General features: G+C 47.6%; 14 non-coding genes across 14 annotated transcripts; all 14 read right to left on the bottom strand.

The window, feature by feature from the left end:
* Positions 1-985: 985 nt before the first annotated feature.
* Positions 986-1,057, bottom strand: TRNAD-GUC (transfer RNA aspartic acid (anticodon GUC)). Its single transcript has one exon. It is a non-coding gene; the product is annotated as a tRNA-Asp (tRNA).
* A 129-nt stretch (positions 1,058-1,186) lies between these two features.
* TRNAI-AAU (transfer RNA isoleucine (anticodon AAU)) lies at positions 1,187-1,260 on the bottom strand. The gene has a single exon. It is a non-coding gene; the product is annotated as a tRNA-Ile (tRNA).
* A 1,151-nt stretch (positions 1,261-2,411) lies between these two features.
* TRNAD-GUC (transfer RNA aspartic acid (anticodon GUC)) lies at positions 2,412-2,483 on the bottom strand. Its single transcript has one exon. It is a non-coding gene; the product is annotated as a tRNA-Asp (tRNA).
* A 129-nt stretch (positions 2,484-2,612) lies between these two features.
* On the bottom strand, positions 2,613-2,686 carry TRNAI-AAU (transfer RNA isoleucine (anticodon AAU)). The gene has a single exon. It is a non-coding gene; the product is annotated as a tRNA-Ile (tRNA).
* Positions 2,687-3,896: 1,210 nt separating this feature from the next.
* TRNAD-GUC (transfer RNA aspartic acid (anticodon GUC)) lies at positions 3,897-3,968 on the bottom strand. The gene has a single exon. It is a non-coding gene; the product is annotated as a tRNA-Asp (tRNA).
* Positions 3,969-4,097: 129 nt separating this feature from the next.
* Positions 4,098-4,171, bottom strand: TRNAI-AAU (transfer RNA isoleucine (anticodon AAU)). Its single transcript has one exon. It is a non-coding gene; the product is annotated as a tRNA-Ile (tRNA).
* Positions 4,172-5,523: 1,352 nt separating this feature from the next.
* TRNAI-AAU (transfer RNA isoleucine (anticodon AAU)) lies at positions 5,524-5,597 on the bottom strand. Its single transcript has one exon. It is a non-coding gene; the product is annotated as a tRNA-Ile (tRNA).
* A 1,210-nt stretch (positions 5,598-6,807) lies between these two features.
* TRNAD-GUC (transfer RNA aspartic acid (anticodon GUC)) lies at positions 6,808-6,879 on the bottom strand. Its single transcript has one exon. It is a non-coding gene; the product is annotated as a tRNA-Asp (tRNA).
* Positions 6,880-7,008: 129 nt separating this feature from the next.
* TRNAI-AAU (transfer RNA isoleucine (anticodon AAU)) lies at positions 7,009-7,082 on the bottom strand. The gene has a single exon. It is a non-coding gene; the product is annotated as a tRNA-Ile (tRNA).
* A 1,411-nt stretch (positions 7,083-8,493) lies between these two features.
* On the bottom strand, positions 8,494-8,567 carry TRNAI-AAU (transfer RNA isoleucine (anticodon AAU)). Its single transcript has one exon. It is a non-coding gene; the product is annotated as a tRNA-Ile (tRNA).
* A 1,210-nt stretch (positions 8,568-9,777) lies between these two features.
* Positions 9,778-9,849, bottom strand: TRNAD-GUC (transfer RNA aspartic acid (anticodon GUC)). The gene has a single exon. It is a non-coding gene; the product is annotated as a tRNA-Asp (tRNA).
* A 1,413-nt stretch (positions 9,850-11,262) lies between these two features.
* TRNAD-GUC (transfer RNA aspartic acid (anticodon GUC)) lies at positions 11,263-11,334 on the bottom strand. Its single transcript has one exon. It is a non-coding gene; the product is annotated as a tRNA-Asp (tRNA).
* A 129-nt stretch (positions 11,335-11,463) lies between these two features.
* On the bottom strand, positions 11,464-11,537 carry TRNAI-AAU (transfer RNA isoleucine (anticodon AAU)). The gene has a single exon. It is a non-coding gene; the product is annotated as a tRNA-Ile (tRNA).
* A 1,411-nt stretch (positions 11,538-12,948) lies between these two features.
* On the bottom strand, positions 12,949-13,022 carry TRNAI-AAU (transfer RNA isoleucine (anticodon AAU)). The gene has a single exon. It is a non-coding gene; the product is annotated as a tRNA-Ile (tRNA).
* Positions 13,023-13,690: the final 668 nt, after the last annotated feature.

Below are 13,690 nucleotides of genomic sequence, written 5' to 3'. Positions count from 1 at the left end.
CTGTATTCGAAACTTTATTCCACAAGAGAAGGAATCAGAAAGTATAGGAAATAACACGGCACCTGGAAGAGTTTGCAATCTAAAAGCCATAGGCCTTAGGCATGGGCTACACGGGGCCTTGTTGTAGCGCCAGTGATTGAGGGAAAGCTGCAGTCCGCATTTCAGCTGCAACTAACTCATGACTTTGGGCACACAGGTCCCAGGTGACGAAATCAGTCGCTGACCGTCTACTTTACAAGTTATTGACTCTGGTATATGCTGTGCTGCAAACTAATGTCAGGAATCCATTGGATAAGGCTCTGGCCGTGGGCATCTCCCGTACGGACGTTTGTTTCCCCTGGCCAATCTCAGCGGGCTCCTTTCGGCATGTGGTTTCGGCCTATTCGCTCCATGGATTGGGGATATCTACAGAGTTTTTCAGCTTAAACCTTAAGGAAACTGAGGTAGGATAAGTGTGGGTTCTCTCGGTGCAACAACCTAATGGCTTCTTTTTTTGTAGATCTCTTTTTAAATTTCCATCTTTATTTCCATGGAGTCTCTGGAGACTTAAGACTTTGGTTTCTTTCTACCTTTAAGGTTCCTTACGCTCCCTCTAGGATTTTACCTCCTTTTTCCTTAGTTTTCTAACTCATGACTTTGGGAAAAAGGGTCCCAGGTGACAAAATCAGTCGCTGAACGTCTACGTTATGCTATGCTGCAAACTAATGTCAGGAATCCATTAAATAAGGCTCTGTCCGTGGGCATCTCCCGTACGGACATTTGTTTCCCCTGGCCAATCTACAGAGTTTTTCAGCTTAAACCTTCAGGAAACTGAGGTAGGATAAGTGTGGGTTCTCTCTGTGCAACGACTTAATGGCTTCTTTTTTTGTAGATCTCTTTTTAAAATTCCATCTTTATTTCCATGGAGACTCTGGAGACTCTGGAGACTTAAGACTTTGGATTCCTTTTTCCTGAGTTTTCTTTGGTGCACAAAGAAAACAATTGCCTCCCCGTCGGGGAATCGAACCCCGGTCTCCCGCGTGACAGGCGGGGATACTCACCACTATACTAACGAGGAATGGGTATGGTGCTTGCCATCACGGTAACCTGCTTAAATGAAGACAGCAGCAATTTCCACCCACCAGATCTAGGCAGTAGGGAGAAAAAGGAGTTTGAGACTGGTACGGTCAAAAAAGAGGAGACGGACTGGCCCGTACGGGGATCGAACCCGCGACCTTGGCGTTATTAGCACCACGCTCTAACCAGCTGAGCTAACCGGCCATGTTGCGCATGTTGGCTGCCCCGGCCGACACCAGTGGGGATCTCACATGTGTCCCAGTCCTTAGAATAGGTACTGATAGCAGTGTGGAGAAAGGGAAGGGTGTCTCTTTCTCTGTCCTTGTCAGAGGCGACATCACGAGTGCTAGGGCTGACTGTGAACTGGGAACTGTATTCGAAACTTTATTCCACAAGAGAAGGAATCAGAAAGTATAGGAAATAACACGGCACCTGGAAGAGTTTGCAATCTAAAAGCCATAGGCCTTAGGCATGGGCTACACGGGGCCTTGTTGTAGCGCCAGTGATTGAGGGAAAGCTGCAGTCCGCATTTCAGCTGCAACTAACTCATGACTTTGGGCACACAGGTCCCAGGTGACGAAATCAGTCGCTGACCGTCTACTTTACAAGTTATTGACTCTGGTATATGCTGTGCTGCAAACTAATGTCAGGAATCCATTGGATAAGGCTCTGGCCGTGGGCATCTCCCGTACGGACGTTTGTTTCCCCTGGCCAATCTCAGCGGGCTCCTTTCGGCATGTGGTTTCGGCCTATTCGCTCCATGGATTGGGGATATCTACAGAGTTTTTCAGCTTAAACCTTAAGGAAACTGAGGTAGGATAAGTGTGGGTTCTCTCTGTGCAACAACTTAATGGCTTCTTTTTTTGTAGATCTCTTTTTAAATTTCCATCTTTATTTCCATGGAGTCTCTGGAGACTTAAGACTTTGGTTTCTTTCTACCTTTAAGGTTCCTTACGCTCCCTCTAGGATTTTACCTCCTTTTTCCTTAGTTTTCTAACTCATGACTTTGGGAAAAAGGGTCCCAGGTGACAAAATCAGTCGCTGAACGTCTACGTTATGCTATGCTGCAAACTAATGTCAGGAATCCATTAAATAAGGCTCTGTCCGTGGGCATCTCCCGTACGGACATTTGTTTCCCCTGGCCAATCTACAGAGTTTTTCAGCTTAAACCTTCAGGAAACTGAGGTAGGATAAGTGTGGGTTCTCTCTGTGCAACGACTTAATGGCTTCTTTTTTTGTAGATCTCTTTTTAAAATTCCATCTTTATTTCCATGGAGACTCTGGAGACTCTGGAGACTTAAGACTTTGGATTCCTTTTTCCTGAGTTTTCTTTGGTGCACAAAGAAAACAATTGCCTCCCCGTCGGGGAATCGAACCCCGGTCTCCCGCGTGACAGGCGGGGATACTCACCACTATACTAACGAGGAATGGGTATGGTGCTTGCCATCATGGTAACCTGCTTAAATGAAGACAGCAGCAATTTCCACCCACCAGATCTAGGCAGTAGGGAGAAAAAGGAGTTTGAGACTGGTACGGTCAAAAAAGAGGAGACGGACTGGCCCATACGGGGATCGAACCCGCGACCTTGGCGTTATTAGCACCACGCTCTAACCAGCTGAGCTAACCGGCCATGTTGCGCATGTTGGCTGCCCCGGCCGACACCAGTGGGGATCTCACATGTGTCCCAGTCCTTAGAATAGGTACTGATAGCAGTGTGGAGAAAGGGAAGGGTGTCTCTTTCTCTGTCCTTGTCAGAGGCGACATCACGAGTGCTAGGGCTGACTGTGAACTGGGAACTGTATTCGAAACTTTATTCCACAAGAGAAGGAATCAGAAAGTATAGGAAATAACACGGCACCTGGAAGAGTTTGCAATCTAAAAGCCATAGGCCTTAGGCATGGGCTACACGGGGCCTTGTTGTAGCGCGAGTGATTGAGGGAAAGCTGCAGTCCGCATTTCAGCTGCAACTAACTCATGACTTTGGGCAAACGGGTCCCAGGTGACGAAATCAGTCGCTGACCGTCTACTTTACAAGTTATTGACTCTGGTATATGCTGTGCTGCAAACTAATGTCAGGAATCCATTGGATAAGGCTCTGGCCGTGGGCATCTCCCGTACGGACGTTTGTTTCCCCTGGCCAATCTCAGCGGGCTCCTTTCGGCATGTGGTTTCGGCCTATTCGCTCCATGGATTGGGGATATCTACAGAGTTTTTCAGCTTAAACCTTAAGGAAACTGAGGTAGGATAAGTGTGGGTTCTCTCGGTGCAACAACTTAATGGCTTCTTTTTTTGTAGATCTCTTTTTAAATTTCCATCTTTATTTCCATGGAGTCTCTGGAGACTTAAGACTTTGGTTTCTTTCTACCTTTAAGGTTCCTGACGCTCTCTCTAGGATTTTACCTCCTTTTTCCTTAGTTTTCTAACTCATGACTTTGGGAAAACGGGTCCCAGGTGACAAAATCAGTCGCTGAACGTCTACGTTATGCTCTGCTGCAAACTAATGTCAGGAATCCATTAAATAAGGCTCTGTCCGTGGGCATCTCCCGTACGGACGTTTGTTTCCCCTGGCCAATCTCAGCGGGCTCCTTTCGGCATGTGGTTTCGGCCTATTCGCTCCATGGATTGGGGATATCTACAGAGTTTTTCAGCTTAAACCTTCAGGAAACTGAGGTAGGATAAGTGTGGGTTCTCTCTGTGCAACGACTTAATGGCTTCTTTTTTTGTAGATCTCTTTTTAAAATTCCATCTTTATTTCCATGGAGACTCTGGAGACTCTGGAGACTTAAGACTTTGGATTCCTTTTTCCTGAGTTTTCTTTGGTGCACAAAGAAAACAATTGCCTCCCCGTCGGGGAATCGAACCCCGGTCTCCCGCGTGACAGGCGGGGATACTCACCACTATACTAACGAGGAATGGGTATGGTGCTTGCCATCACGGTAACCTGCTTAAATGAAGACAGCAGCAATTTCCACCCACCAGATCTAGGCAGTAGGGAGAAAAAGGAGTTTGAGACTGGTACGGTCAAAAAAGAGGAGACGGACTGGCCCGTACGGGGATCGAACCCGCGACCTTGGCGTTATTAGCACCACGCTCTAACCAGCTGAGCTAACCGGCCATGTTGCGCATGTTGGCTGCCCCGGCCGACACCAGTGGGGATCTCACATGTGTCCCAGTCCTTAGAATAGGTACTGATAGCAGTGTGGAGAAAGGGAAGGGTGTCTCTTTCTCTGTCCTTGTCAGAGGCGACATCACGAGTGCTAGGGCTGACTGTGAACTGGGAACTGTATTTGAAACTTTATTCCACAAGAGAAGGAATCAGAAAGTATAGGAAATAACACGGCACCTGGAAGAGTTTGCAATCTAAAAGCCATAGGCCTTAGGCATGGGCTACACGGGGCCTTGTTGTAGCGCCAGTGATTGAGGGAAAGCTGCAGTCCGCATTTCAGCTGCAACTAACTCATGACTTTGGGCACACAGGTCCCAGGTGACGAAATCAGTCGCTGACCGTCTACTTTACAAGTTATTGACTCTGGTATATGCTGTGCTGCAAACTAATGTCAGGAATCCATTGGATAAGGCTCTGGCCGTGGGCATCTCCCGTACGGACGTTTGTTTCCCCTGGCCAATCTCAGCGGGCTCCTTTCGGCATGTGGTTTCGGCCTATTCGCTCCATGGATTGGGGATATCTACAGAGTTTTTCAGCTTAAACCTTAAGGAAACTGAGGTAGGATAAGTGTGGGTTCTCTCTGTGCAACAACTTAATGGCTTCTTTTTTTGTAGATCTCTTTTTAAATTTCCATCTTTATTTCCATGGAGTCTCTGGAGACTTAAGACTTTGGTTTCTTTCTACCTTTAAGGTTCCTTACGCTCCCTCTAGGATTTTACCTCCTTTTTCCTTAGTTTTCTAACTCATGACTTTGGGAAAAAGGGTCCCAGGTGACAAAATCAGTCGCTGAACGTCTACGTTATGCTATGCTGCAAACTAATGTCAGGAATCCATTAAATAAGGCTCTGTCCGTGGGCATCTCCCGTACGGACATTTGTTTCCCCTGGCCAATCTACAGAGTTTTTCAGCTTAAACCTTCAGGAAACTGAGGTAGGATAAGTGTGGGTTCTCTCTGTGCAACGACTTAATGGCTTCTTTTTTTGTAGATCTCTTTTTAAAATTCCATCTTTATTTCCATGGAGACTCTGGAGACTCTGGAGACTTAAGACTTTGGATTCCTTTTTCCTGAGTTTTCTTTGGTGCACAAAGAAAACAATTGCCTCCCCGTCGGGAAATCGAACCCCGGTCTCCCGCGTGACAGGCGGGGATACTCACCACTATACTAACGAGGAATGGGTATGGTGCTTGCCATCACGGTAACCTGCTTAAATGAAGACAGCAGCAATTTCCACCCACCAGATCTAGGCAGTAGGGAGAAAAAGGAGTTTGAGACTGGTACGGTCAAAAAAGAGGAGACGGACTGGCCCATACGGGGATCGAACCCGCGACCTTGGCGTTATTAGCACCACGCTCTAACCAGCTGAGCTAACCGGCCATGTTGCGCATGTTGGCTGCCCCGGCCGACACCAGTGGGGATCTCACATGTGTCCCAGTCCTTAGAATAGGTACTGATAGCAGTGTGGAGAAAGGGAAGGGTGTCTCTTTCTCTGTCCTTGTCAGAGGCGACATCACGAGTGCTAGGGCTGACTGTGAACTGGGAACTGTATTCGAAACTTTATTCCACAAGAGAAGGAATCAGAAAGTATAGGAAATAACACGGCACCTGGAAGAGTTTGCAATCTAAAAGCCATAGGCCTTAGGCATGGGCTACACGGGGCCTTGTTGTAGCGCCAGTGATTGAGGGAAAGCTGCAGTCCGCATTTCAGCTGCAACTAACTCATGACTTTGGGCAAACGGGTCCCAGGTGACGAAATCAGTCGCTGACCGTCTACTTTACAAGTTATTGACTCTGGTATATGCTGTGCTGCAAACTAATGTCAGGAATCCATTGGATAAGGCTCTGGCCGTGGGCATCTCCCGTACGGACGTTTGTTTCCCCTGCCCAATCTCAGCGGGCTCCTTTCGGCATGTGGTTTCGGCCTATTCGCTCCATGGATTGGGGATATCTACAGAGTTTTTCAGCTTAAACCTTAAGGAAACTGAGGTAGGATAAGTGTGGGTTCTCTCGGTGCAACAACTTAATGGCTTCTTTTTTTGTAGATCTCTTTTTAAATTTCCATCTTTATTTCCATGGAGTCTCTGGAGACTTAAGACTTTGGTTTCTTTCTACCTTTAAGGTTCCTTACGCTCCCTCTAGGATTTTACCTCCTTTTTCCTTAGTTTTCTAACTCATGACTTTGGGAAAAAGGGTCCCAGGTGACAAAATCAGTCGCTGAACGTCTACGTTATGCTCTGCTGCAAACTAATGTCAGGAATCCATTAAATAAGGCTCTGTCCGTGGGCATCTCCCGTACGGACGTTTGTTTCCCCTGGCCAATCTCAGCGGGCTCCTTTCGGCATGTGGTTTCGGCCTATTCGCTCCATGGATTGGGGATATCTACAGAGTTTTTCAGCTTAAACCTTCAGGAAACTGAGGTAGGATAAGTGTGGGTTCTCTCTGTGCAACGACTTAATGGCTTCTTTTTTTGTAGATCTCTTCTTAAAATTCCATCTTTATTTCCATGGAGTCTCTGGAGACTCTGGAGACTTAAGACTTTGGATTCCTTTTTCCTGAGTTTTCTTTGGTGCACAAAGAAAACAATTGCCTCCCCGTCGGGGAATCGAACCCCGGTCTCCCGCGTGACAGGCGGGGATACTCACCACTATACTAACGAGGAATGGGTATGGTGTTTGCCATCACGGTAACCTGCTTAAATGAAGACAGCAGCAATTTCCACCCACCAGATCTAGGCAGTAGGGAGAAAAAGGAGTTTGAGACTGGTACGGTCAAAAAAGAGGAGACGGACTGGCCCGTACGGGGATCGAACCCGCGACCTTGGCGTTATTAGCACCACGCTCTAACCAGCTGAGCTAACCGGCCATGTTGCGCATGTCGGCTGCCCCGGCCGACACCAGTGGGGATCTCACATGTGTCCCAGTCCTTAGAATAGGTACTGATAGCAGTGTGGAGAAAGGGAAGGGTGTCTCTTTCTCTGTCCTTGTCAGAGGCGACATCACGAGTGCTAGGGCTGACTGTGAACTGGGAACTGTATTCGAAACTTTATTCCACAAGAGAAGGAATCAGAAAGTATAGGAAATAACACGGCACCTGGAAGAGTTTGCAATCTAAAAGCCATAGGCCTTAGGCATGGGCTACACGGGGCCTTGTTGTAGCGCCAGTGATTGAGGGAAAGCTGCAGTCCGCATTTCAGCTGCAACTAACTCATGACTTTGGGCAAACGGGTCCCAGGTGACGAAATCAGTCGCTGACCGTCTACTTTACAAGTTATTGACTCTGGTATATGCTGTGCTGCAAACTAATGTCAGGAATCCATTGGATAAGGCTCTGGCCGTGGGCATCTCCCGTACGGACGTTTGTTTCCCCTGGCCAATCTCAGCGGGCTCCTTTCGGCATGTGGTTTCGGCCTATTCGCTCCATGGATTGGGGATATCTACAGAGTTTTTCAGCTTAAACCTTAAGGAAACTGAGGTAGGATAAGTGTGGGTTCTCTCGGTGCAACAACTTAATGGCTTCTTTTTTTGTAGATCTCTTTTTAAATTTCCATCTTTATTTCCATGGAGTCTCTGGAGACTTAAGACTTTGGTTTCTTTCTACATTTAAGGTTCCTTACGCTCCCTCTAGGATTTTACCTCCTTTTTCCTTAGTTTTCTAACTCATGACTTTGGGAAAAAGGGTCCCAGGTGACAAAATCAGTCGCTGAACGTCTACGTTATGCTCTGCTGCAAACTAATGTCAGGAATCCATTAAATAAGGCTCTGTCCGTGGGCATCTCCCGTACGGACGTTTGTTTCCCCTGGCCAATCTCAGCGGGCTCCTTTCGGCATGTGGTTTCGGCCTATTCGCTCCATGGATTGGGGATATCTACAGAGTTTTTCAGCTTAAACCTTCAGGAAACTGAGGTAGGATAAGTGTGGGTTCTCTCTGTGCAACGACTTAATGGCTTCTTTTTTTGTAGATCTCTTTTTAAAATTCCATCTTTATTTCCATGGAGACTCTGGAGACTCTGGAGACTTAAGACTTTGGATTCCTTTTTCCTGAGTTTTCTTTGGTGCACAAAGAAAACAATTGCCTCCCCGTCGGGGAATCGAACCCCAGTCTCCCGCGTGACAGGCGGGGATACTCACCACTATACTAACGAGGAATGGGTATGGTGCTTGCCATCACGGTAACCTGCTTAAATGAAGACAGCAGCAATTTCCACCCACCAGATCTAGGCAGTAGGGAGAAAAAGGAGTTTGAGACTGGTACGGTCAAAAAAGAGGAGACGGACTGGCCCGTACGGGGATCGAACCCGCGACCTTGGCGTTATTAGCACCACGCTCTAACCAGCTGAGCTAACCGGCCATGTTGCGCATGTCGGCTGCCCCGGCCGACACCAGTGGGGATCTCACATGTGTCCCAGTCCTTAGAATAGGTACTGATAGCAGTGTGGAGAAAGGGAAGGGTGTCTCTTTCTCTGTCCTTGTCAGAGGCGACATCACGAGTGCTAGGGCTGACTGTGAACTGGGAACTGTATTCGAAACTTTATTCCACAAGAGAAGGAATCAGAAAGTATAGGAAATAACACGGCACCTGGAAGAGTTTGCAATCTAAAAGCCATAGGCCTTAGGCATGGGCTACACGGGGCCTTGTTGTAGCGCCAGTGATTGAGGGAAAGCTGCAGTCCGCATTTCAGCTGCAACTAACTCATGACTTTGGGCAAACGGGTCCCAGGTGACGAAATCAGTCGCTGACCGTCTACTTTACAAGTTATTGACTCTGGTATATGCTGTGCTGCAAACTAATGTCAGGAATCCATTGGATAAGGCTCTGGCCGTGGGCATCTCCCGTACGGACGTTTGTTTCCCCTGGCCAATCTCAGTGGGCTCCTTTCGGCATGTGGTTTCGGCCTATTCGCTCCATGGATTGGGGATATCTACAGAGTTTTTCAGCTTAAACCTTAAGGAAACTGAGGTAGGATAAGTGTGGGTTCTCTCGGTGCAACGACTTAATGGCTTCTTTTTTTGTAGATCTCTTTTTAAATTTCCATCTTTATTTCCATGGAGTCTCTGGAGACTTAAGACTTTGGTTTCTTTCTACCTTTAAGGTTCCTGACGCTCTATCTAGGATTTTACCTCCTTTTTCCTTAGTTTTCTAACTCATGACTTTGGGAAAACGGGTCCCAGGTGACAAAATCAGTCGCTGAACATCTACGTTATGCTCTGCTGCAAACTAATGTCAGGAATCCATTAAATAAGGCTCTGTCCGTGGGCATCTCCCATACGGACGTTTGTTTCCCCTGGCCAATCTCAGCGGGCTCCTTTCGGCATGTGGTTTCGGCCTATTCGCTCCATGGATTGGGGATATCTACAGAGTTTTTCAGCTTAAACCTTCAGGAAACTGAGGTAGGATAAGTGTGGGTTCTCTCTGTGCAACGACTTAATGGCTTCTTTTTTTGTAGATCTCTTTTTAAAATTCCATCTTTATTTCCATGGAGACTCTGGAGACTCTGGAGACTTAAGACTTTGGATTCCTTTTTCCTGAGTTTTCTTTGGTGCACAAAGAAAACAATTGCCTCCCCGTCGGGGAATCGAACCCCGGTCTCCCGCGTGACAGGCGGGGATACTCACCACTATACTAACGAGGAATGGGTATGGTGCTTGCCATCACGGTAACCTGCTTAAATGAAGACAGCAGCAATTTCCACCCACGAGATCTAGGCAGTAGGGAGAAAAAGGAGTTTGAGACTGGTACGGTCAAAAAAGAGGAGACGGACTGGCCCGTACGGGGATCGAACCCGCGACCTTGGCGTTATTAGCACCACACTCTAACCAGCTGAGCTAACCGGCAATGTTGCGCATGTCGGCTGCCCCGGCCGACACCAGTGGGGATCTCACATGTGTCCCAGTCCTTAGAATAGGTACTGATAGCAGTGTGGAGAAAGGGAAGGGTGTCTCTTTCTCTGTCCTTGTCAGAGGCGACATCACGAGTGCTAGGGCTGACTGTGAACTGGGAACTGTATTCGAAACTTTATTCCACAAGAGAAGGAATCAGAAAGTATAGGAAATAACACGGCACCTGGAAGAGTTTGCAATCTAAAAGCCATAGGCCTTAGGCATGGGCTACACGGGGCCTTGTTGTAGCGCCAGTGATTGAGGGAAAGCTGCAGTCCGCATTTCAGCTGCAACTAACTCATGACTTTGGGCAAACGGGTCCCAGGTGACGAAATCAGTCGCTGACCGTCTACTTTACAAGTTATTGACTCTGGTATATGCTGTGCTGCAAACTAATGTCAGGAATCCATTGGATAAGGCTCTGGCCGTGGGCATCTCCCGTACGGACGTTTGTTTCCCCTGGCCAATCTCAGCGGGCTCCTTTCGGCATGTGGTTTCGGCCTATTCGCTCCATGGATTGGGGATATCTACAGAGTTTTTCAGCTTAAACCTTAAGGAAACTGAGGTAGGATAAGTGTGGGTTCTCTCGGTGCAACAACTTAATGGCTTCTTTTTTTGTAGATCTCTTTTTAAATTTCCATCTTTATTTCTATGGAGTCTCTGGAGACTTAAGACTTTGGTTTCTTTCTACCTTTAAGGTTCCTTACGCTCCCTCTAGGATTTTACCTCCTTTTTCCTTAGTTTTCTAACTCATGACTTTGGGAAAAAGGGTCCCAGGTGACAAAATCAGTCGCTGAACGTCTACGTTATGCTCTGCTGCAAACTAATGTCAGGAATCCATTAAATAAGGCTCTGTCCGTGGGCATCTCCCGTACGGACGTTTGTTTCCCCTGGCCAATCTCAGCGGGCTCCTTTCGGCATGTGGTTTCGGCCTATTCGCTCCATGGATTGGGGATATCTACAGAGTTTTTCAGCTTAAACCTTCAGGAAACTGAGGTAGGATAAGTGTGGGTTCTCTCTGTGCAACGACTTAATGGCTTCTTTTTTTGTAGATCTCTTTTTAAAATTCCATCTTTATTTCCATGGAGACTCTGGAGACTCTGGAGACTTAAGACTTTGGATTCCTTTTTCCTGAGTTTTCTTTGGTGCACAAAGAAAACAATTGCCTCCCCGTCGGGGAATCGAACCCCGGTCTCCCGCGTGACAGGCGGGGATACTCACCACTATACTAACGAGGAATGGGTATGGTGTTTGCCATCACGGTAACCTGCTTAAATGAAGACAGCAGCAATTTCCACCCACCAGATCTAGGCAGTAGGGAGAAAAAGGAGTTTGAGACTGGTACGGTCAAAAAAGAGGAGACGGACTGGCCCGTACGGGGATCGAACCCGCGACCTTGGCGTTATTAGCACCACGCTCTAACCAGCTGAGCTAACCGGCCATGTTGCGCATGTCGGCTGCCCCGGCCGACACCAGTGGGGATCTCACATGTGTCCCAGTCCTTAGAATAGGTACTGATAGCAGTGTGGAGAAAGGGAACGGTGTCTCTTTCTCTGTCCTTGTCAGAGGCGACATCACGAGTGCTAGGGCTGACTGTGAACTGGGAACTGTATTCGAAACTTTATTCCACAAGAGAAGGAATCAGAAAGTATAGGAAATAACACGGCACCTGGAAGAGTTTGCAATCTAAAAGCCATAGGCCTTAGGCATGGGCTACACGGGGCCTTGTTGTAGCGCCAGTGATTGAGGGAAAGCTGCAGTCCGCATTTCAGCTGCAACTAACTCATGACTTTGGGCAAACGGGTCCCAGGTGACGAAATCAGTCGCTGACCGTCTACTTTACAAGTTATTGACTCTGGTATATGCTGTGCTGCAAACTAATGTCAGGAATCCATTGGATAAGGCTCTGGCCGTGGGCATCTCCCGTACGGACGTTTGTTTCCCCTGGCCAATCTCAGCGGGCTCCTTTCGGCATGTGGTTTCGGCCTATTCGCTCCATGGATTGGGGATATCTACAGAGTTTTTCAGCTTAAACCTTAAGGAAACTGAGGTAGGATAAGTGTGGGTTCTCTCGGTGCAACAACTTAATGGCTTCTTTTTTTGTAGATCTCTTTTTAAATTTCCATCTTTATTTCCATGGAGTCTCTGGAGACTTAAGACTTTGGTTTCTTTCTACATTTAAGGTTCCTTACGCTCCCTCTAGGATTTTACCTCCTTTTTCCTTAGTTTTCTAACTCATGACTTTGGGAAAAAGGGTCCCAGGTGACAAAATCAGTCGCTGAACGTCTACGTTATGCTCTGCTGCAAACTAATGTCAGGAATCCATTAAATAAGGCTCTGTCCGTGGGCATCTCCCGTACGGACGTTTGTTTCCCCTGGCCAATCTCAGCGGGCTCCTTTCGGCATGTGGTTTCGGCCTATTCGCTCCATGGATTGGGGATATCTACAGAGTTTTTCAGCTTAAACCTTCAGGAAACTGAGGTAGGATAAGTGTGGGTTCTCTCTGTGCAACGACTTAATGGCTTCTTTTTTTGTAGATCTCTTTTTAAAATTCCATCTTTATTTCCATGGAGACTCTGGAGACTCTGGAGACTTAAGACTTTGGATTCCTTTTTCCTGAGTTTTCTTTGGTGCACAAAGAAAACAATTGCCTCCCCGTCGGGGAATCGAACCCCAGTCTCCCGCGTGACAGGCGGGGATACTCACCACTATACTAACGAGGAATGGGTATGGTGCTTGCCATCACGGTAACCTGCTTAAATGAAGACAGCAGCAATTTCCACCCACCAGATCTAGGCAGTAGGGAGAAAAAGGAGTTTGAGACTGGTACGGTCAAAAAAGAGGAGACGGACTGGCCCGTACGGGGATCGAACCCGCGACCTTGGCGTTATTAGCACCACGCTCTAACCAGCTGAGCTAACCGGCCATGTTGCGCATGTCGGCTGCCCCGGCCGACACCAGTGGGGATCTCACATGTGTCCCAGTCCTTAGAATAGGTACTGATAGCAGTGTGGAGAAAGGGAAGGGTGTCTCTTTCTCTGTCCTTGTCAGAGGCGACATCACGAGTGCTAGGGCTGACTGTGAACTGGGAACTGTATTCGAAACTTTATTCCACAAGAGAAGGAATCAGAAAGTATAGGAAATAACACGGCACCTGGAAGAGTTTGCAATCTAAAAGCCATAGGCCTTAGGCATGGGCTACACGGGGCCTTGTTGTAGCGCCAGTGATTGAGGGAAAGCTGCAGTCCGCATTTCAGCTGCAACTAACTCATGACTTTGGGCAAACGGGTCCCAGGTGACGAAATCAGTCGCTGACCGTCTACTTTACAAGTTATTGACTCTGGTATATGCTGTGCTGCAAACTAATGTCAGGAATCCATTGGATAAGGCTCTGGCCGTGGGCATCTCCCGTACGGACGTTTGTTTCCCCTGGCCAATCTCAGTGGGCTCCTTTCGGCATGTGGTTTCGGCCTATTCGCTCCATGGATTGGGGATATCTACAGAGTTTTTCAGCTTAAACCTTAAGGAAACTGAGGTAGGATAAGTGTGGGTTCTCTCGGTGCAACGACTTAATGGCTTCTTTTTTTGTAGATC

The sequence above is a fragment of the Hyla sarda genome, chromosome 4 (assembly GCF_029499605.1).
Source record: "Hyla sarda isolate aHylSar1 chromosome 4, aHylSar1.hap1, whole genome shotgun sequence".
NCBI classification, from domain to species: domain Eukaryota; kingdom Metazoa; phylum Chordata; class Amphibia; order Anura; family Hylidae; genus Hyla; species Hyla sarda.
Note: the sequence above shows the minus strand (reverse complement) of the source record. Positions and strands in the feature narration are given on the sequence as shown.